A 24067-nucleotide genomic window follows, 5' to 3' on the forward strand; every position below is an offset into this window, starting at 1 on the left:
TGGCCAACTGCCTGAGCAAGACACTGAGCAGAGAGGCACATACACTCAAACACACACAGATCACTCACTCTCCCCGCAGCTGCAGTTTATCCTGATAACAAGAACAGTACATGCGGGTTGCGCGTGCACTTTTGTCCTTGTGTGTCTTCATAACATACAAATGGAGAACAGAGCAAGAAATATGTTCGATGTTCAAGGTCTATTAGTTGGTGTCTAACCAGAAATGATTGATAGTGTTGTCTGCTACCACCTGGGTCAGGGCTTGAAACCAAGAGGGAGGCCACACAGATGAATCCAAAGTGTTTCATTTAACTGAAATGATCGCAGGTATCAAAGACCGAATGTCATTAATCAGTTTGACAAGAGTCGGTTATGTCTGGGATGTGTGGATGAGAAAAGGCTGCATTCATCAAACCAAAGGCCGGTTGAGCAGAGCAGCAGGCCCGGCTGAGAGAGTCCCACCCAGCTGGGCAGGTAAACAAACTCCCAGCTCCACCACTGCTGCCATCTCATGTCCTCCGACAAGCAAAGAGCAAGATCAAGACGTGCTTCTTTCTGGAAAATGCTCAAAATGAGGGTAGGTGACCCGTATATCCAGGAGGGATACAGCAAGGTGAAACATCTACATTCATTGATCCATCCATCTGCAACTGACTTCAGTTGTTATGACTGGATTCCAAACCGCTACCAGACCATATACTCGTACATAGATAAATATATCTCCACATTAAGAAAAAAAAAAAAGAAAGCCATTCAATATTTTAAATGAAAAATATTTTTTCAATAAAATGTGAACATCATGTTATCAAAATATTTACTCCCAAAAAAATCAGAAAAAAAATAATCATATTTCCTTGTTTTTTGTCCTTGGCAGTTTAAGAAAGTAGTTAATTTAAAATCTGCTGAAATGAAATATCTCAAAAAGTTTTAGAAGCCACTGAAAAAACAAGAACAAAAAACAACAGCCACCTCACACACATTTTATAAGTTGTTTTTGGAGGAGAGTGTGTATTTTTTCAGTGGCATGTCGAGTTTTGAAACTAGCTGTTGAGCAGTTTTGTCAATCTGAACTATCTATCGCAGTTATTTGGGAAAACAGTTTTGTTCTCAATGACTTCAAAGTTACAAAATAAAATGATGCCTGCGGGATAATGAAGCTTCAAGTTAGTTTGTCAGCAGTAACAGCAGAGAGATGGACTGCTGTACACAGGTTTGCACCGACTCACATTTGTAAAATATAAATTTTAAGATTGTTTTGTTTCCAGTGTATTGGCCAGGGTCGAGAAATGTTGATTCTTGTAAAATTTTCAACACCTCAAATCAGCTTCAAAGCACCAGGGACAGCTCTTATAAATGATTCTTTGAGTCGAAATATTAGAGTGAAGACAAACAGAGTCAGAAACACCCACTCTCATAGTCATACCAAAACAAGAACCTTCGAATAAAATAAACAGTTTCAAAGATCTGTTTTACATTCTAGAAAGTGTTCAAGTCTGTTTTTTGCTGTGTTGTACAAATATAAGAATTGAAGAATCACTGTTCCTCATAGATAACCATATTTACGAGCCATTTCATTTCCTTTTGCTTTGAGTCAAATTTATAGTGATTAGATCTTCCATGCATGTTGTGAATATTCTGCTGTAAAAAGGATTTTTTTTGGAAAAAAGAATGAGGTTCCTTTTCTAAATATCTGCAGCTTGAATGCCTTCAACAGCAGTGCAAATTGTTTATCAAACAATGATGATCATTGATAATGCAGCTTCCAACCTGCCCTGCAATGCAGGGAATTGTGGGTATTTCATACTTGAGCCAAATATTTTCTGCCATCGCTGGAAGGAAGCAATAATGATGAATTTGGAGAATCCTGGTATTACACTGGAATTGAACTTTGCTTCCGGCTTATGAGGATTCAAGAGCTTCAAGCCAGCTGTTAAGTCAAAAAAAGGAGCATAGGTTGGGTTTGGGATTAAAATGTGAATTCTTCCAGCACTGGCAAAGGACCTAGCATACATTTACAGTTGCTGGGTTCTGTTTCTATTTTAAGATTCTCCAACTTGAAGAAACTTGACTTTTGACATTAGACAGGTGATGTGTTTTTGTTTGCTTGTTTTGTTTTTTACTAGTAAGCCCTGTTTGTGCAACAATTCACAGAGGAGCAATGCACCGCCACTCCTGCGTCAGCAGAACGCTCCCGCAGCTCCTTTGCAGTCGTGCCGGGTTTGGCTTTGCATTTCACTGAAGCAGAAATGCAGTTTTATCTGGAAGTTTTCTCCATGATCTTGTCTCCATGTCCTCGGTTCCCCTTAACTGTCAGTTCTTAATGACATTTCAGGGAAAACTGCAGACTGAAACGGCCAAGATATCTTTTTATAGCCCTCATCTGCTTTGTAGGCATTAGTCATCTTCATTTGCTGATCCCCGGTAGGTTGCATAGATCAGAACTTTGTTACTGAATGTTACCCAGAATGTTTCAGAGTGTAAAAAGCTATCAAGCTTTAAATTAAATCAACCATCAACCTTCAGATTGTTTCTTAATTTATTCACTGACGACAACAGTTAATGTTTTGATACCGAGGACAAGACTTCCTCCTCTCTGTGGCCCTTTTTGTTTCGGTCTAGATCCCATCCACTTGTGTCCCCATGAGGTTGCAGTGGCAATTTCGGGAGTAAAGAAACCCAGACTTACCTTTTCCCAGCAAGTTCATTTCATGCATCCTAGGGCATCAATAAGCCTTTTACAGCCAGTCTTAGGACAACCTCTGAACCTCATTATGTGGCTGCTTTAACCTCCACCAGAAGGCAACTGGGTGTTTTCTTATCAGGAGCCAGAACCACAAGAACTCTGCTCTCAGAGCAGAGGCCCACCACAAGAAAAGTCATTCCAGCCACTTTAATTCGCAGGCTTATTCGTACATGATTAACAGGTGTGGGAAGAGAAGCAGGCTGAAGCAGTTCTCATGTTCTTTCCTCCCATCGTTTATGAATAAGACATTGCGATGCTGAAAAGCCCCCCTCTGGGTTTGCCCTCTCTACACTTGCACACTATCTTTTTCCACCAAAAGACTTGCAGGTGCTGTTTCACACTCCTAAAAGCATTGCAGTTGGCTGGAAACTGCTCCAGTGAAAGCTGGAGGCACCCGTGTGATGTGCTGGAGGAAATCCTGTCCAAAACAAAAAACAAAAAAAGTCTGAGATGGTCAGAGATGCTCTGGCTTCCACACAACATGCCCTCCTAACTATGCCTCCAAACCCTGCTCATTAAAATCACAAACAGAAGTGGAAACGAGCTCCGAGGCAGAGGTCCAGAACCTTACAGTTAATTACTAAAAAGACATGTCTGCGTTGGAAGACATGAATTTAAAAAAGTTAAACTGAACTGTCATCAGACAATATTGACTTTTGCTCTTCACAACCGCTGGTTACCTTCACCAATCAAAGCCTATAATGAACTACGACTCAGGCAATATACAGTTAAGAAACCAGCTCCACACAGCAAATTTGTTGAATTGGGGGGGGCAAAGTTATGCATGTTTTGACGTCTCCTTACTCCCAAGACACAGCTTTAACGGATAGCTCATTATCGGGCTCTCTGCACAGCTTGGTGACGACACGTTTAATAGATTCTGGTATGCTGGATCAAGAAGATGTTTAAGTGGCCCTTCAGAACCAATGTTTGCCACCTCTGAATACCACGCTCCACATTCATATGCAGATACCTGTTTTTAGAGATCATACCGGCGCAATTAATTCAAGCCCTCACGAGTGAATGAGGTTCTCAGGTAATGAGGCGGTAGTCCTTCTGAATATCTTAAACTTGAGCTCATGACAAGCAATAATGGCCTCGTGCATTATATCATGTGCATGGAAAGAAGGTGGATCCCATGAAACAAAAAGGCATCTTCAATCCGAGCACTTATATCCAGAAGAGGAATTCAGACAATAAACCTAAAAACTGAGTAAAAGCAAACAGGACACTGCAGGCCTGAAGCAGTGAACTGTTCATTGATTCACACTTCAAGAACAGGGAAATTTGGTATTTTTCCTCAAAATGGTAAGAATTAAAAACAATGTGAGTTCTGACCAGGACATTTCATACCACGCAAAAACGCTCGAGCGCAGAACCCCTGCGGGGAAGATAGACGGGGGAAAACAGTGAACTTCAGTGGAGTGTTGGCATTTCTCCATCAGCTACACACCCACTTCAAGTTTCCGACCAATCGCAGAATAGTCGTCAGACACCACACGAGAAAATAGTTTTTGCTCAGATAAAGCTGCGAGAACTTCCAAACCAGAGCTGCAAGAAAAATAATGTCATTCTTTTCTCACATCTCTGGGAGAGAGAACTTTTTTTTTTCTAGTCTGCACAGCAGAGAGAGCAGAGGATGTTAAGGTCTTCAATGTACTCAGCAAGAACACAGTAATTTCTTTTCTCTCTCATCAGACTTTGCTCTTATATATCTTGAAACTTCTTCATGAGATCATCCAAACAGAACATTTTCTCTAGTGCGTCAACTTATGTGCGATGAGTCCAAATTTTGACATGGGCATGGTTCATGCAGAAAAGCAGGAATTTTGTAATTTCCACATTTCAACTGGCATGAATGGTTGAACAACAGTGAATAAGTTTTGAGGATTTAAAAAAAATCCAGAGCTATGAGGACTTCATCAAGTTCTGCAATTGAGTTTCTTACTATGAGACGGCTCAAACCATTTACCTAAAATAGGTTTCCGTGTTGAGATAAAGAAAGATATATCTGTTCATAGGTGAAGTATGTGTCCACAGAGACACCTTACGAGCTAAATGTGAAAACAATTAAGAATCAGGTGAACCTGAAAAAACACTAGAAGTAACGAAATTAACACAGACAGACCAGACACAACAAGAAATATGAATCAAGTCATAAACAGGCTGACCATGGAAGACAGGACAATTAGGGAAACAGTGGAAAACCAGAGAGACACACTGGGGTCATAACAGGCGAGGGCTGAATCTGCTTCTTCAAAACTCTAAAGATCAAAAGATGTTATTGACTAAAACTTTGGCACATACCGAGAGGAAAAAGTTCCAGTGCTTCACACAGGGGCAATTGCATGTAATACCATCTATTAATTCTTATACTCAAAACAGATCAAAATTCAATATTTTGGTTGTAATACAATTCAGTTCATATTTTTTTACTAATTGACTCTTCTGAGAAACAAGATTTGCACGAGCTCGCAGCAGCCTGTGATCTGCAGGGCAGAGGGCAACAAGAAAAGCCTTTTAGAATAATACATGCCATTTTAATCATTATCTTTCCCCTGAAGCCAAACTGTATGGCGAAAATAATCCCTGTCGATAGTCCCTGGCCAGGCTACAGTGTGTGTTCTCATTCTGAGTAATGATCACTGAGTTCCAGCGCAGTAGAGAGAGAGAGAGAGAGAAAAAAAATCCTACTGTTCAAACACAGAGCCCAGAGGCGTGAGGCAGCTGGGCCGCTGCTCTCGTGCTGCTCTCATCCCCTCTGCCTCTCCGGGTCCAAGAGTCAGAGATTGTCAAGTAATTAGATACTCCAGACTGGCATGATGTGCGTCGGCTCTGATTATTATCCAGACACCCCTCCACAGTGTGATTAATGTCTGGGCACACTTCTCTTTGTCTCGTGTGTTATCTTTGACTTTGCTGACTTGCCCACTCTTGCTTGCATCTTTGGTTAATCTCAGAGTGCATTCCACGCATGAAATATGGCCGCTTTATTGTTTTTAATTAAAAACACATTTTGCTCAATTTCCCTTCATTACCGCACGCGGAGAGGAAAAGAGGAGAGGCATCATTTTCGAAAGAGTAACGAAGACCTTTCTGCTCAAGGCTGTCAATTTGGGGTGATTTAAAACTCCTTTTAGATTAATGGGGAGAAAACAACATTAGAAGGTTTTTTTTTTTTATGAGGTGCTTAAGGGACAAATGGTCTGTTATTTCCAGACTGTCCTACCATTTAGCGGGGAGCTGTATTCCTTGAAGTACCGCAGCAGGGGCACTAATGCGAGACCTCACAACAAATCTTCAAACTTCCTTTGCTTGAGCCTGTGGAACAGATGCCAGGCACATCCCTTGCATTGAAATTTGGGGAATTAAAAACCCAGTTGGCAGTGTAATTGATCATCTTTCAGAGACCTGGAAAAAAAAAAAAGAAAAGAAAAAGAAAAAAAAAAAACTTCAGCACTGCTAGCAGCACAAGTGAAAGAGACAGCTGAATGCACAGTGAGAAGCACAGGGGCTAAAAATCAATAGACCTCAGCATCTATTACAGCAAAGAAGGTGGATTGAGGTGAGAGAAAGTCAGGCAAAAGTGACACAGACATCTCAACAAGGCGATGATGGTACGGCCAAAGAGGCGGACACAATCGGGGGGTGAAGGAATGCAGCAGGGGGAGCAGCTATTGAACATGTGGGTGGTGTGCTCAGTGTAAGTGAAGCAACTGGAAAGTGGGATTCCATTTGTTAACCTGCACAACCGAACGGCAGACTCAGGAGTGGAGGTGAGGTTCAGTGGGTTAAACTATTGATTTTACAGGCACTCTGACATCTGAAGAGAACTGAAATTTCTATGGATCTCGAAAGAAGTGGAAAAAATATTTATATCACAATATGGGTGATTTTTTTTTAATTCTGCCAAGTAGGTGTTATTTACCGGATTTCAGAAGTTAGTGTCATCTTCAACAACTTTCAATGGTTTACTGTTGTTTGGATAAAATATGTACACTTGTCACTTTATGAAACCTTTCAGATTTCAGGAAATGCTGCCTGGCAGGGAGACGGGGTGGATGTTAGTCACGGTTCTGTGCTCAGCTGACCAGTGATCCACCAAACAAAAACACGAATGATCTGCGAATGTGTTTATCTTACAACAAATCATTATAACGATCCCTGTGGAGTGCTGCAGGGATGATGTATGTTGCCAAACCATGTTGGCATTTCTGTTAGTGGTGTGACGTTCATGAACGATTCTTCTCACTTAACAATGACAATGTGTGACAATGTCACAATGTTAAAAACGAGACAAAAATATGTGTTGGACTTTTTATGAGTCAGATTTCTATGAGAAGCAGAAGATGGGAAAAAGCAAGGTAAAGCAAAATGCAATATGTGCCACAGATCCCAGCTCTAGTCTCTGGTGATCTCAAAAACAAAACAAAAGAAAGTGTGCTTAGACTGTTGCATAAAACACAAATTCAGCCTTCCTACTCATTTTGTGGAGCAAAATCGTTATTGCAGTTGAACTGCAGTTTGATGTTTTTCAGAAAACTTAGCACAATAGCCAGAAGTTGAAACCGATGCGATGCTCAAGGTGAACTGCTCCGCATCGCATCAGCGTTACACTTCATACTTTTATTTGATATTGTGCACTCGCCTTCCACAAAAGTCCTCCCTCTCAGTGTGACCTCAATAACTCTAAAAACTGGTGATGATACATCTACAGAGTTTAATCCAAAAATGTTTGCAAGCGTAAACAAAAAAAAAAAAAAAACCTCCGTATGCTCAGTGGGATGATGCAATTTATCTAACAGACATGAAAAACCTTCAAAATCCATGAGGGGGACTTTTAAGGACTGTTTTAATGCCATAAATAAAGTCCAATGAGGCTGTATTAACAACCCTTATTATTGAGCCTCAAAACAAATCAAACATGGAGAAGCTTGAGAAGCAGGCACATAAAAATCCAGTTTTATATTGGGAACTGAAACTAGTTTTAAAGTGTGGGACAGGCCTCACCTCGAGGTGCAGTCAGGAGGACGTCTGCCATGGCTGAGGACGTTTACCCAAATACTCGACACTGAAACGGCCCAGGAGAAGCAGGCTTCATTACACAGAGAGGCAGTCCATATAAGCAGAAGTCCAAACAGAGATTATCCTGTGGTGAGGGTCAGGACGGAGTGTAAGGGAACAGCGGCATAGACACTCAGACGAGATAAAGACTGGAATAAACGGTGAGACGCAGACAAGATATGCACTTACATGGAGTGGGAGTCGGAGGATTTTCAAAAAGGTCCACTTTGGAAGCCGTTTCTCCAGCCAGTATTTGAGCCCAAGAATCTCTTGTTGTGAGGCAAGAGCACTAATCACTGCACCAACATGTGGCCTAAAAAACACATAACCAGAACCACATAAAACACAAGCACAGCAGAAACCATGACAGAACCGAACAACATGAAAACAGCTTTGCTCAGAACCAAAGCAACACAAAAAATAAAACATTTTCACAGCATGTTTTTTTAAAACCCCATTCCGAAGATGAATCAGGCTAAAGAGAAATAAAAAGAGGGTCAAATTAATTATTTTTTTCATTAAATGCATGTTCAGAAAAAGGATTTTTTTTTTTTTTGGAAAGACAAAATAAAATTCTAAAATGTGTGAGAGTTACAACAGTACCAAAGCATATGTAAAGACTTACATACTTACTAATTTGAAACATGACTAGCAAGAGAAATGTTCTTTAAGAGCATCTAAACTGAAAATGCCATTCGATACTGGCAAAAACTCATCTTGAACAGAAGCTCCTTTCTATTCAAAGTATGCTTTGTTATATTGTTGTCGGTATTCAAAGTAACACGAAGCACTGCAGCCTCAAGTGTCTGCAAGACAAAATAAACAAGATACACCTCAAAAAACAAAGTGATTGAAAGTAGATTCTATGCAGATTTTTTGTTTTGTTTTGTTATTTGGTTTCATTCCTCTGGTCATTTGTACTGCTTGAGAACTTACTGATCTCTATTAGAATTTCAGACTTTTTTTCCCCAAAGCATTAGTTTGTAATGACCAAGCAATGGAGAGGTCTGCAGGGTTAAACAGGATGGAAACAGAGTGTGGAAAGTTCTCCAATATTTTTTTGTGCCTGAGATCTCAGGAGGTCTTATTGAGGTTGAGATGGTGCTGGCGGTAGAGTGTGCTGGGCTACTGCATTTATCTATTCTTCATAAGGCAGCCCTGCACTCTATTTACTGCATCAGCAACACAGCGTGTGCTCTAAGCGAGCTAACAAGGGATTGTGAGCAGTTTGAAAGAGAGCAAACATTCCCTGGAGGTGTAGCAGGTGATCCACAAAAGGTTAGTGATGCGGCAAAAAGGTCAGCTGCCTCAGAAGCGCCGTCTCCTCCCGCTGCTGCTCCCCGCCACAGCTCGGTGACAGCCGGTTCACAGCTACCAGGGCCCCCGGGGTCAGTCCGAGGCTACGGCTTCAATCTGCGCATAGGCATATGTGTGTCTGTGTATTTTATCGCCTTTGAGCCTGAACTGTGACCGCCGCTGTCCCGCGCTTGAGTGTTTACACACGTGCCTCTGGGGGGCGACGCGTGTGAAGTCTTCCACCGCGCAGCCACTCGGATGCTGTGCTTTTCCCGGCTCCCCCATCAGCATTCTGTCTTCATCCCCCCCACCCCCCCACCCCCGCCGCCTCCACTGATGACCACCGGTGTGTGTTACTGACATTTCTGGTGGCTTGAGGACAGGGAACCGCGCGTCGCACAGCTCTGTCACCCCCGCTGCTCCAGAAACGGCGAGTGGCTGGAGTTATTATTTTTCCCTTTTTCACTCAAACACAAACAGTGGATTTCTTCATTTGACCAAAGACCCTGCTGAGGCTGCCTATTTGGACGGAGCAAATACAACAGTGGCGCTCAAATACAGCCTCCGCGTCCAATTTAGACGTGCCCGAGACGATAAACAAGCCGTGACACTGACTGAGCCTCACAGAAATGCTTCCATGGTAACAAAAACAAGGTGCAAGTTACATTTAAATCAAGGCTACACTTTATTAGCCTCACCTGTATTTTCAGACGAGGAGATAATTCAGCTTCAGCAGGGTTTCGCCAGGTCTACGATCAGCCCTCTGTATTGGGTATACCAGCAATTTGTCAGCTGCATTACGCTCATCAGGAAAGAGGAATCCACTCATCGCTTCCCTTCAGACAATTTCATTTCCGATTTGAACCTCATTTGTCTCTCACATTGTAGATGCCCCCTTGGGGAGCCTTAAAACAGAGAAGCAGACTGATTGCTTTTTAAGCAGAATGATCTTGTGGGAGTGGAGTATTTAACCTGTCCGTTCGCCATGATGCAACATTGCATTCACCTTCCCCTGAAAATGATATTGAAAGCTGGTTTCTTCATATTTTCATCCAGGCAATAACTCAGTTCTAACACAGCCCAACCTGAGGAAGTTAATACACCAAAGAGCCAAACACGGCAGATATTCTCCTCTCTGTGACTCCCCTCTCTACTTGCTTCCCTTTTTTTTTTTTTATTATTTCCTCCTCTCTCAAGTTGTTCCCGCTAAATCTGTGATTCAGCCACCGAAATCATCTTCTTTCATTTCTATTTCTGGGCACTTCCCTCTTTTCATTGAAGGTGTACGTGGGGAGCAATGAATGGGAAGGTTATTGGGAGCAGGCTGAAATGGAACCGTCTCTTCAGATTAAGATGCATGCCATCGCGGAACGTGCACTGAATGAGAAAATACTTCAGGCCTGAGCCTGTCGGGTGGCGTGGCGAGAGCTGTTTCCATGAAAGGTGTGTCGGCTGCCGGATTGAGGGCAACACTATGGAAGCATCAACAGCGATTCAGGTGTAATTGGTGCTACTTTCTCCATTTGAGCCTGCCTGCAAGCCCTTTGTTTACTGCGACTTTCACAGCGAGCGCTGTTGAGTCAACCACTAAATGTCGAGAAGTAGAATTGAAAAGCAGCGATCTCTTACTCTTCAAAACGCATCAATCGAGCCTCTCTGGCGCCGGGTGTAGTATAATCAAGACAGACTGAGTGGAATTACAGAGAGGGATTTCACTGAAAGAACAAGTCAAAGAAAAGACTTGAAGATTAAGCAGCAAGGTCACACAGGTGAGCTAGAAAGAGTTTCTCTGCCTTGGATGTTTACTTTTTGGACAGCAGATAAATTTCATGAAGTCTGGGACGAAGACAGCTGTTCCGAAAGCTGTATCCTTGAGTTAATTAGTGCTTTAACTAATAAGCATTCCCTTCACACAAGTTGCTCTACGAGTTACACTCGAAGACACTTGATACACTCATACTGAAGTAACTTAAAAAACTCCAGGCACAAAAACTGCAGGCTCCCCGATGAGGGCATGTGGTCCATATGTTCTCGATTCTTCCGTGATGTTTCCTGAGGAGGAAACCATTAAAGTCCCATGAAAAAGCCAAATTCAAATTGCCACCTAGTTAATAAGTGAATACCAGAGGAATGATTCATGGCAGGTGGGTACACACATCAGTCTTTGACTCATGTGGCCCTCCCGGGCTTGGGTGGGGGGGGGGCGACGGACTGATGGATCTGGCGGCACCTTGTAAGAAAATAACAACAAAATTCTGCAATAAATTGTTCGCTAATGAATATGGACAACGTGCCACAGGAATTTATGGCTCCTGGACCCTCATTTGTTGGAGCGAAGTGATATTGCAGATGACATTAAATGTGTCCAGCTGCAGCCGCGGCGCACATTAATCATACTCTGGGAGTCAGGACCTGTCAGACCACATTAGAAAGGGGGGCGGGCGGAGCTGGCTACACTTGTCCCTCACGCTTAGGTCAGGAAAAAGTTGAGTGTGGGAGTGTAGTGTTTGTGTTTTGTTTTGTTTTTTTTTTTAACCACGGACTTCATAAAGCGCGATGATCCATTCCCATAACAGCACAGAAATAGCTGCGCTGCAGCGGATGATTTCGCCCTTTATGCGTTTGTGTCTGTTTGTGTATCCTTCGGTAATAAAGCGTGATGGCTGTCGGCTTGTTGTGACACGAGTAGCTGGGCGGGTTAAAGCTTCAATTAGTCGCAGCGCTGAGATGCGTGGAAGGCGATAGACTCCGGCAGCAGTTAGCCACAGCCCATCGGCAGGGTGACCTTACCGCCGCTCTGTAAATTTCACAGCTGTTTTTCGGGTGTCGTAAAGATTATACTTAAACACCAGATAGCAGCTGATAAACAGTGATGCCTCATAAACTTCCAAGCATCTGATAAACCCCTTGCGGCAAGCAGGACATATTTGATACCAAAAAAAGAAAAACTCTTATCCTTCTCGATCAAGCCATGATGTTTTTCTTTAATAGTGTTGAAATTCAGAGTGATTCACTGAAGGGAAAATAAAGTGTTTTCGGTTCTCTGCTACAAATAGCTTCCTTCAATCGCTGTGGTAATATGACATATGCAAAAAGAGTCACAGATAGGGGAATGTATACTGTAAGCAACAGATGGAGAGGAGGGGAATCAGGGCACAAAACATGTGCGGAAGGTGATAAAGAGCGAAAGGAGAAACATTTAAATCAAAATGACATAGATCACGCAGAGGCACAACGCCTCGAACACACACACTTGAAATCTTTCCTCATGCATAACAATGACTGTTGTTCAATTCCCTTCTTATAATCAATGAGCCATTCATCTCTTCAAACATCAAAAATTACTGTAAAGCACCGGGAGGCTCTGGCGCCCTCCTCCTGCGCCGCCATGATGATTCAGCGGAGGGAGCTGACAGATTGCTGGAATAATGAACGGCGGCACACTGAGCGACTGCGGGTGTAAGCACATGCCTCCTTTTGCTCTTCAAACTTGTGGAAGCCAGCGAGCAGCGGCAGTCCGTCTTGCCTCCTCCTCTCCTCCCGCTGCTCCTGGAATGGAGGACGCTCCCGCGCAGGAGCTCTTTGAGCCGCCGCGACAAAACAAACAGGTCTGAAAAACTTCTCCTTGCCTTTGAGGCCCCAGGTGACTTGAGCGCCTCTGTGTGATCTGGGTGCGTTTCTTGTTCCGTCACACTTTCCTTTACTTATTAATCCATCTCCGTCTCGCTGCGGCTTTGATGCGGCTGACACTGGAGCTGTCCCGATTCTGTCACCGAGGCGGCTCCAAAGGTGGGGTACAGTCGCTGTGATGTGGACTAACCAGAGCTTCGGAGGGATCCCGTCGGCGAGATGAGAGGGTGTAAAACAGCTGTAGGTCCGCACAGACGCTTCTCGGAGCAGCGTGGGATCTCTGAAGGCATCCCTGCATCAAAGGCGAGGTACATTAAGTGACGATTTGTCAGTTAATGTACAGTACGGCTCTGCTGGGCTATTTGGAGTGCTAAGGAGATTTCTCAGAGGGAAAAACATCCGCATATGCTGGATTCAGTTGTAATGTCATAGCACTGAGCACGAGTGCATTAGACATTCCTCCCCCCCCCCCTCTGTAATCCCCCTCCGGTGCATGGACGAGGCTTCAGGTCTGTGATTCTTGCAAGAGAGAGATAGACAAAGAAGAAAAAAAAGAGCAGGACGGAAAGCTTGGCAGGAGAGAAACGGTTCAGGGGAATTGTAGTCCACGGAAATATGCTTCAGAAAGGGAAATAAACGTACCCTCTGGAAGGATTAGCTAACAGTGATACTCGCAGCTCAGGGAGGCGGCCTGTCAAAGCTTCCACAAATGTGCAACCGTAGCAGCAACGGCGTTGACCCGGCACCTTCATGTCTGAACATGTTCCTTGACAGATGGTTGCAATAATTGATGAGAGTGAGTTGTAAATGATTAATAGAGATTATTTGCTTTGTTTTGCTCACTGTTGACAGACAAGTAGCCTCTGGCTGCTGCTATGTATGCTGTTTCTCTTCCAAACAAACTGAGACGCTATTTCAGAGATGGCGGCCATCCCAGTTGTAAATTACTTTGGAGCGAAGTCAAGGGTGAGTGTGTGTATGTGTGTGTGTGTGTGTGTGTGTCTGTGTGTGTACAAGTGGATCGTTATGTCTATCCATCATTTACACTGTCACATGGGTTGAAATGGTTTAAAAATGCTGAAATCTGAAATGGTGACACTGAAAGAAAGAGCTTCAAAGAGAGTGGATGAATTAGCTCAGCACATCAGACGCTGTTTGTCTCTGTTCACCCGGAGCGATGCAAAAAGAATACAAACATCATTTGATATGATGACTGAAAGCTGCAGGATTTCATCTCTTTTAGGGGAGTCTTCTCTGTTTTTCAGCCGCTCACCGCAAACACAAAGACGTACAGGTACGCATTTTATGGAGCTCCTGTGGGGACAATACAGATTATAGCATCGAATCTTGTAAACACAAGCTGTTCAGGCCTCTGCGTTAATGAGAATCTGCCCAAAATTTCAAGGCAGGAAATCGCTAACTTTCTGCAAAGACGATGGAAGGATGAGATGGATTGTCAGGTCATTTAATATTTATACGTGGACGTAAATGTTATCCAGACAAAGGAGATTGACTCTGCTAACTAATTAAGAGATCTCACATTCACCAAGAGACAACACATGCGAAGTGACAGTAATGCAGATTGATTGAAGGTACACCTTTGAGGATATCTGGTATCAAAATGTCAGCCGTAATTAACTTGTTCTCTCATGACAGTGCAGGAGAACCACTGTTTAGCAATTAACAGCTCCTGTTATTAGCATTCCCCGTGTGTCAGATGCACAAAAGCAATGAAAAAATATTATGCACTTGTGAAAATATTAGACAAGAATGTCCTGTCTGGAATTTAACTTGCCACAGAAGTGCACATAAAAATTATCACGTTCTTCTCTGGAGCCAAAGAGTCAAGGTTAACAACTGTAGGTGGAGCTGATTTGTGAGGTGGAGAACGCTGTGTCGGCCCAATACAATTCTCACCATGGCGGCCCCTTTGGTTGCTTTTTTTAGACAGAGAAAATGTTGTAAATTTTGACAGTCCAAGTAGATAATTTTGTATTTTAGTGGTGAACATTTGGCATATCAAACATTAAACAAAAACCATCAATAAAAACTAAACTTGTAGCAAAACTGGAAAGAAGATTTGGCTGTGAAAAAGTGTCGGCAATGAGGAAAAAAAAAAAAGTAAAAAAAAAAAAAACATGAGAATGAAAAATAAAGAATGAATAAAAGACATTTTCACATCTGACCATGGAAGAAGTCAAGAAAGAAGTCTTCTGTCTCGCCTTGTATATTAGCTTTGAATTGTTGAGACACATCAGGCAGAAGTGGATATGTAATCAAGCTGACATGCACCTCGGGAATGCATTCAAATCCGAGTGACAAACAAAATTAATTGCAGAGCAGGCGAGTGACAAAAGAAGTGCGGCTTCCTGCAAATCACCGACTAAAAAGCTGCAGATCAAAACGAGGATTTTTTTTAAAAAAAGAAGAAAACTCCACATTTCAAAAAGGAACACGAGACTCTGAAGTAAAGAATAAAACTCCGCTATTTCCAGACTTCTGAAAAGAGACATTTAGTGGATCTTTCTCTTACCATTATGCTCTCATGTGAATGATGCATTTAAATAGAGATGCTAAAACAACAAGGCTTGTTTATTTTGATGAGTTTTGCTGGTGTTTCTTGTGTCTTTTCTCGTAATACAATGGCTGCACCCAGATCAGCCACAACATTATGACTACCAAGGGAATCAAATAGCAGGGATTAGTCTTTAACGTAGCACCTGCTAGTTGGTGGGAAATAATGAGCAGCAGGAAAACATTTATTCCTCAAAGTGAAAGTGAAAGAATAGAAGAATTAAAAATGTGAAGAAGTTTGAGAAAAACTGGAGTGTAGTTTGTCTTTCAGCAGCAAAGGGTGAGCTTACACACCGTTCTGAGCGATCGGGGTGTGTTTCTCTTTGTTTGCCCTGTGATGGACTGGCGATCAATGTGTCAACCAGGATCTGCCTCCCGCAACCCTCAGTTGGATAAAACCGATGTATGATGATGATGATGATGATGATGATGGCTGGATTTAGGTGTGCCGCTGTCCAAACCTTACATTTTACATTTTCTTTTCTCTATTTTCAGAGTCTGACAGCTACAGTAATCCTCAGCATTAATACTTTCTGCTCTGCTGATTTGAGAGAAATGTTTTTTTAACACGGAAAAAAAAATGGATTTTTACAGCAGACGTGATCAATTGCAAAAAGAATAAAGGAGTTCATCCACAGTTTGAGGACGATCACACTGTTATATATTCATATTAAAATTATCACCAGGTGTGCTTAAAAACTCTTCAAGAGCTCTGCCAAGCCGCATGAGGATAATCAAGGACACAGTGTCATGAATGTGAAGCATCCTACAGATGAATTTCTGTCTTTGTGAGTCACTTAGTAAAATAAATGATGAGCTGCCGTTGAACGTGTGCAGAGTCGGGGTGAAGATGTGAAAAGGAAATGACTTTTTCAGCTGAGTTTGGCGGCTGCAGAGAGGTGACAGCTCTGTAACTTCCCACAGATTTGATCCTTCTCAAACTATTATTTCCCCCCAAGTGGTGAGACACCATCTGTAATTCACCTTGAGCTGCTTGAGCCTCACGACAGCATTCGTCTCCCGTTGCCGCCATCAATGGCCTCAAACCTGCTGCGAACATTTTTTTGCTCTAAACCTGCTCCCACTGATCCCATGACACCGGCGCCACAGGCCCGTCGCCTGTCTGCACTCCCTGTGGTCCAATAACTCTCTCTGGCATTGCTGCCCATTGCCGGCCCCCGTACAGCACGGTGGCGCTGACACCGTTCATACCTCTCTGAAGTGCCTCGGCTCCCATGGCTGTCTCTGCTGTGTCTTCATGTTTCTGCTGCCAGTTTCCCACTTTGCTGTGCAGACTCTGTTTCCAGGGACCGGGGGAAATGCGAGGCGAGATGCGTCCAGCCTGCCAGTCATTCTTTACTCCTCTGAGGAGGGAAGGCAAACAGGCCGGGGTGAGGTAAACTGTCTTTTCTGACCAACTTTAACCAAAACTTTTACCAAAAATACCAGAATATACGCCCTACCAAAAAAAAACATTTGTGCAGATTATTGAGATAGCTATTATTTTGCAATATTGTGCTTGTGTACCAGATCTTAAAAATATTTTAAAATATGTGAACAGAAGTGCTTGGATCTCAGCCCTGTCCACAGAAATCTACTGCAAGTTACACTAGAGTTAGAATTACATCCAATAAATGAAGTAACTCATACTTAGTGTGATTGTTTTTGTCAATAACGCTTTTTATTGTCAGACTGAAGTACTCAAACCACATAAAAACTTCAATGGCGATTCAAGTCCATTTCGAGATTTCTATAAAAGGGAAGAGTGAAATATGTGTTAAGTTTGAACCATCTTGCAAGAGATTTGAATGGATGATTAGTGCATAATTGATACTGATGTTAAAATGTTAAACCACAGAAATGTCCTCCAGCAACATTTTGGTTACACTTTTTAATTCACACAACCTATTGAGTGCTCTCTGAAGGGTTACTGCTGTGAGACTGGGCTGCATCCCGTTTCCTTCACGAAGGAGACAGGATCAAAGTGTTCACTCTTGAAAAGTATTGTCATCCAATTTGCTTTTTTTGAGGTAAACTGAACACTTAACAACCGCTGTGGGTATTGTGGTGTAATTTTCCTCTGATGTTTTTCCTCTGTTTTGTTATTTTACTTTTCTTAGTTATTTTTCTGTCACAGATGATTTGTTCTGTGCCACTCACAGTGAATACTCTGCCACGCCAGCAAAATTCCTCCGTACATCTTCATGAAATACTTGCTCTGAGCAGCTCTGTGACGCACTGACGAGTTGCAGGATTGATTTGTAAATCACTGGAACTGTTAACACACAGGGATGCTAAAAACTTGGAGAGAATCGTATTTATTGAGGAGTTAGCGGTCACTGAGCAAACTTACCAGCAAGCAAGATTGTCCCACATGACCATATATGCATGTATGAAACAATATAAAAGGCCAGGCGAATGGTCGCGTGTGTGGTCACAAACCATCTTGGATGATTTTGGAATGATTCCAAAACCATCCGAGATGGTTTGCGACCATTCACGACCATACGTGCTTTCATAGTGTCTTAAGTCTCCTTTGTATCTGTATTTCTGACTACTCCTTGAGCTGTTGGATCATCGTGCAACTGGGTAATCTTCTCCTGGCCTGACAATCCCCCTGTGTTTACTGTTTATTATGTGCTCCGGTGTCAGGCCGCGGTTTCTTCACTCCCCTTTGTTCCATTACTTTCATTCAGTCGCAGCCTGAACGCAACACCTGTGTCTCGCCCTCCTCTTTTCCCATCTCCCCCGGTGTATAGCAGTGTCCATTAATAATTTGAAAATGAGAAAGATCACACTTAGCATTAGGCAAAAATAAATCTGGATGTGGGGGCTTCTAACTGGGTAAAGTGGGGTGATTTGACTTCACTAAACGTGGAATAATGAAAGTTTAGTATTGCACTCAGTGCACAAATTATTTTCGCTCATTATAGACATGAATTACAATCCTCCCGGTCGCCACTTCAGAGAAAGAGACATGCTGTTGGAAAATTTCAAGCTATCGTTATTATGAAAGAAGAACACAGGAGCAGCTTACAGCACATCTGTCCCATCCATTCATCCCTCTTATACTGACTGACTGTGGCGCAGCATGGACAATACAGAGACGCACCCACATCTATGGTTAGCATCATGTGCATGTTTTTGGACTGTGAAGATGTAACGACAGGGAGAACATGCAAATTCCACACCGAAAAGAAGCTCAGCTCAGAAGCAAGACTTCTGCAGTGTGCGGTTCATTTGCTAAACGCCCACTACCATTTGGTACCAATAGACGTAAATTTGTATCTCTGTGGCTTGTATAACGGGGTATTTTCTTTTCATCATGCGGCTTCTGACAAAACCCTAAATGACAAGAATTTGTCTATTCGGTCCTTCAATTTTCACACGAAGAAATAACAAAATGGACTCTGTGGGAGTTTTGAAATATGTTCAGTTTGATATGTTCAGATAAAAGTTTGCTTTAGAGTCCTTGTCAGAGTAATATCGCTGGAAAATCGATTCCGAATTTTATAAAGAATCTTTACAACCTCTGAAACAATGTTCATCCATTATCCATGAAAGCACTCCACCACTGAGAATAACACAGACACTCACAACAGTAACCAGAAAAAATGTAAATCAGAGGCCCGAGCACGAATAATATCCTTCTCCAGCTGCATGTCACCTTTTGTTTGTCGTGACGGAGTACTCATCTGTCAGCAATCCTGAGAGTGTGAAGTAGACAAAAAACACTGGATGAATATTTCACACCACTACTTTTCCATTTTGGAGCATAAAAGAGTGTGAGCCTATGGTATTTATTAGTGTGTGTAGTCCATGTCTCGTTTCCAGGCAGTTCCTTTTGTCGTGACTATCAAACTGAATACTTGATTTGGGACCATATGCGTATGTATATTACTATGGGAGGTTCACTGAACAAAATTCTTAAACATTCATCTATACACTCGCTTTTTCCACTTCAGGTTCACAGGATGCTGGAGTTAATCCCAGCCGACTCTGGGCGAAGACAGAGCACGCCCTTTACAGCGCATCACACTGCAAACACGGAGTCCGATTATCTCATTCATGTCTTTGGTCCATGGAAGGAAACCAGAGCATGTGGAGAAAGCCTACGCACACAGAGGAAGTGAAATCCATTTAACATGCAAATAGAAAAGCCTCCAAGCCTGAAACCTAACTGGAGATACCATCAGGAGGTGATAACCACAACACCACCGTGTGCATGGCCCAGTCTCAAACATCTGCTTTCATTCTTCCTTTTTCATTTTATAAAAGTGAACATAAGTACAGAGAGTGTATAAGAGTTAGCTAATACGTATATAGAAAGCCATACCCTTGAGTTTGACAAATCCGACTTCAATGATTTGTGAGATTCAGCGGTAATCGGTTCAAGGATGGGTCAATCTATGTGTGTGCTGAGATTTGATAAGGAGTGTACATTGCAGACATATGATGGGGGATGATAGAAAAAAAAAAAAAAACACCAGTGCGTGTTACCTGTGAGATATAGCCAGAGAAGAACGATTATGGCCTGTTATCTAATAACATCTTCACTGACTCTTGGCTTCTTCAACAGTGACACTTTTAGAGCTGGAGAGCAACCGGCTCTGAGAAGCAGGCACTGTAGGGAAAAAAAGAAGAAGAAGAAGATAAGAGGTTTAATGAAAACCAATAAATGTAAACCCTTGCCTGAGTTCATCTGTTACTATATAAATCAAACACACATAATATGACAATAACTCCCTTAGTAATGTGTTTTTTTTTTAGACTGGTCATCAAAAGAACAAGGTGGGTGAAAGAGGCCGTGACTCCTGCCTCTGATGTTGATTCATCACTCTGCTTTGTGCTGCCAAGGAAGAAAAGTGGCCTTAAGTTTCTGCTCTGGTGACAGTGGGAGAGTTAACACCTGCCACGGTCAGCACATTCTCACAGACTTAAGCACAATCCTGCAGCAGCACCTGCGGCAGCAACATGTGCCTCAGGTTTGATAAAATTCAAATAGGAAGTCAACCAATCCCATCAAATGTAGAGTCTGCGATTTATGATTTTTAATTTTTTTTTTTTTTCCATGTGAATGAATGTTAATCTCGCGAGGAAGGCTTTCTCAGCTGTATAAATAGCAATAGATTCTTTGTTTCTGTGTAACGGCTGATTCACAAAGTGTACCCGCATTACTGCCACTGCCAGAGGCTCCGGCACCATTGATTTGGAAGCAGGAGTTTGCAAATACAAGAGCCAAGAGCATAATGAAAGTGCTTTCTTTTGCAGTTATAGCTGTGACCCTGAGTGTGGTGGAGACTGAATGACAATGTGCTTTCTGTCTGAACTTAACACCGCTATTCAATCTTCTGGAGAAAACTGGCCCGTGCTTACTGAGGCTACACAGTGGGGGACGGCTGTAACCGTCTTTATGCTATTTGTCTTTGGTCACATTTTGCTTCATAATCTCCAAGGTCTTTCCAATTAGCATTTTTTTTCAAAGCAAGGCTAGAAAAGTATTGCAAAGCAAATGTGGTATAATCCCACACACAATCAACGAAATGTATCAGCGTAATTATTTCATTATTCGGATCAATGTATCAATAAATCCCTCAATATAGCATTCAGTTTTGAAAAGTGTTTATTAACGCAGGATGGTTATTATTATGTGATTTTGTTTGGGTTACTTTTATCACATAGTGTGTGCAGAGCAACAACAGTGAGTTCAGCTTTTAACCAGTGCCACCGTTCATCTTTTTGTGCGTGGGTCAGCAATGAACTGGCCTTGACGGTGGGTTTTTACGGAAAATGTTGACATGGGTTTGATGTTTTTCTCAGAAACTGCACCGGATATTATGTTTGTTTTTTTGCTGCGTTAAAAAAATAAAAAAACAGATAGAAATATCCTGAGGTACAAGCCACGTGCAGATGCAACACGACCAACCATAGAGGGGTTGATTTTTTTCCCAACCACAGGACACCATTAAAATCAGGCATTAGGCTAAAGTGAAGAAATGGAAAAGTTCAGCGCATCAGGATCTAAGACCATCGCAATTCTGCACTACTTTCTGTCTGCTCCCAGGACCACACTCAGAGTCTGTCGATGCCACTCGTCTGAGAACAGAAACTTCAGCACATCCAGACGTTCTTTTCCTCTCGTTCGGCTGATTTTCAAATAAATTGATTCAGCTGACAAAAAAATCCTACATATTACCTTAAGATGGAACCTTAAAATCATGAAAACAATATAAAACCAAACAACAAATTAGAAATGGGAAAAATGAGTGAGCACCATTGAATAATGTAGGATTGGGAAAAAAAAAAAATGAAAAATGAACTTCATGTATTTCTTTTTGCCTGTGGAGGAATAATTTCCAACTTTTAAAAATGTTCTGAGATTCATTTTGATTTAAAAAAAAAAAACAACTAAAACTGTTAACCTTCACTGACATTTTTACGAAGAAAAAAAATACATATACTGTATATTTTTGACAAGTACCAAGGTCATCATCAGGAGTTAAGCATTGAGCTAATAGTGATGCTGGTCCAAACCCCAAGACTCTGTTCGAGACAAGGCCACTGCTATGGTTCAGATCCTTTACAAGGCGAGGGCGGCCTTCGGCTGCGTTGCATTACAGCCACAATTAGCTGTGTTAATATGTATGGGAGCCTGGCTGCTTTCAGCTTTCCGACAGGCTCTGACCCTCATTAACCCGGCCACTGTACCTGCTCGTCGGCTCATATCAATTACCAACCCGTCCTCACATCGCACACTAATGATGTTGGACGAAACCGCATCTGCAGAAACGTTCACGTTCAAGATAAAGAAGCGAGAAATCTTAGTTTCGTACTAAAGTATTGTCGAATTTCGAAGAAAAAAAGATCTTTCAACCCCACAGGCAATGACACACCAATGACAGCCTACGCTTTTTATTTTTGTGAGGAATGTAGGTGAAGCATGCGGGGAAAAGTAGTAAAACGTCAGTTAAATACTGACAGAAAGCGTGATTGCAACACCTATCTGAATCCTGTGGGTGAATCACTTGTCATGGGAGAGTAGACAGCTAATACAGACTACCTCAGATCTCCCTCTCACCTGGAATTAAAGAAATCTCGCACTCGCATTCTTAACAATTCCATGCATAACACAGTCACTGCCTGCATCAGAAATTGTGTCTCCATGGACACAAATAAGAATGAATATGAAAAAAAGAAGATTCTGATGTGATCGAGTCCATTGAGAAAAACTGTGATTCTACGGAGGTCAGGTTTGTGCTGATCTTTATTCTGAATGGAGTCCGAGAACGCACTCATTCACCGTGTGTCTCTCAGTGGGGTCAAGATGTCTTCAGAGCACATTTCTGCAGGCATTTCTATGACAAGCTGCCCGTTCATCGTCACGTTAATGCCACTGAAAGTAAAATATCATCTAGAGGTTGTCAGGAACATAGAATATGAAAATATTATATTCTTGTCTCAATTTGTACCATCAATGAAGACAAAATATTGGGGTGCGGTCGTCAATAATCAACTTGTGGTCAGCAAAGAACTTTTTAAAAGGGTTTTCCATTTGTCCTTTTTCAGTGTAATAAAACCCATAACATAACTAAACATAACAAAAAGTGTATAATCAATTCCATTTTCCTTTATCATTCCTTTAGCATAAAAAAAAAGATGTAAATACAGCCAATAATGTAATGAATTTTATGCAGTTTGCTTATCAAAGTGGAGGTGACAGTCAGCATATCCAATCATACTTTGCAACACAATGACTTTAAAAGAAAAGTTATTGTTTTTGGTAGTTAATGCATTAGACATAATATAGTTTATAAAGATCAAATAAAAAAAAAATAAATAAAAATTGTGAACCAATAGTGCAGATTTGATGATTTTTCAAGACAACAATATCACCACCAGCATAACTTGACGAAGAACCCTCAATACCAGATTAGCAGTTCAAGTGTGAGGTACAGCTCTTGTGCTTAATGATCATTCACTTTGAGACATTTGTTGCCATGCAACCGAGTCAGTCGCACACATTTTTTTCTTTTCAGCTGTGTAACAAAATAAGGCAACACGCAAAAATCTTTCTGAAGAAGCAGTAACAAACATGCATTTTGCAAAAGTTGAAAAAAAAAAAAAAAAGATTTCGATGTTTCTGACCTTCTGGAAATGGCATGAACCTCCACGTAAACCTGTCTTGACTGCTTGTACAGTTGCATTACGTTGGTTACATGACCTGCAATCAAAGGAGCTATATAAAGCAGTCGGCTGCATCCTCGTTGGAGATACACCCATGAGCTGCAGGCCTGAGCGAGCGTGAAAGAGGGAGATGCAAAACAAAAACGCAGGTTGCCGAGTTTGATGCACATTCAGAGAGAAGATGGCCAAAACACGAGCCAGTGGACACGAGATCAAAGCAGAAGACTTGCCAGTGAAGTGGGCAGTCGCTGTCTTTCAAGCTCCCCAATTCTATCCTCCTGCCTTGTCATGCTCACTTTTTTTTCCTGCCGCTTCTCTTTCTCTTGAGGGATTAAATGCTCCTGCCTGAACGTCTGTGGTGTGTGTCTGCCGGGCGCCTTTTTACTCACAGTCAAGGTTTTCCCTTCTCCTCACATGTGCCTCTCCTTCCTCTGCACATCCTGTTCTCTAACCCGACAGCAAGTAAAGCAACATATAGCGCGAGGGAAATGAGCCGCTCGCACAGAGCCGGAGCCCCACGGAGCCACCATGAATAATGACTCTCGCCTTCTCTCTCATATGAAAACGCTTTCTGCT

This window comes from Salarias fasciatus, chromosome 15, assembly GCF_902148845.1.
Source record: "Salarias fasciatus chromosome 15, fSalaFa1.1, whole genome shotgun sequence".
In the NCBI taxonomy this organism is placed as follows: Eukaryota; Metazoa; Chordata; class Actinopteri; order Blenniiformes; family Blenniidae; genus Salarias; species Salarias fasciatus.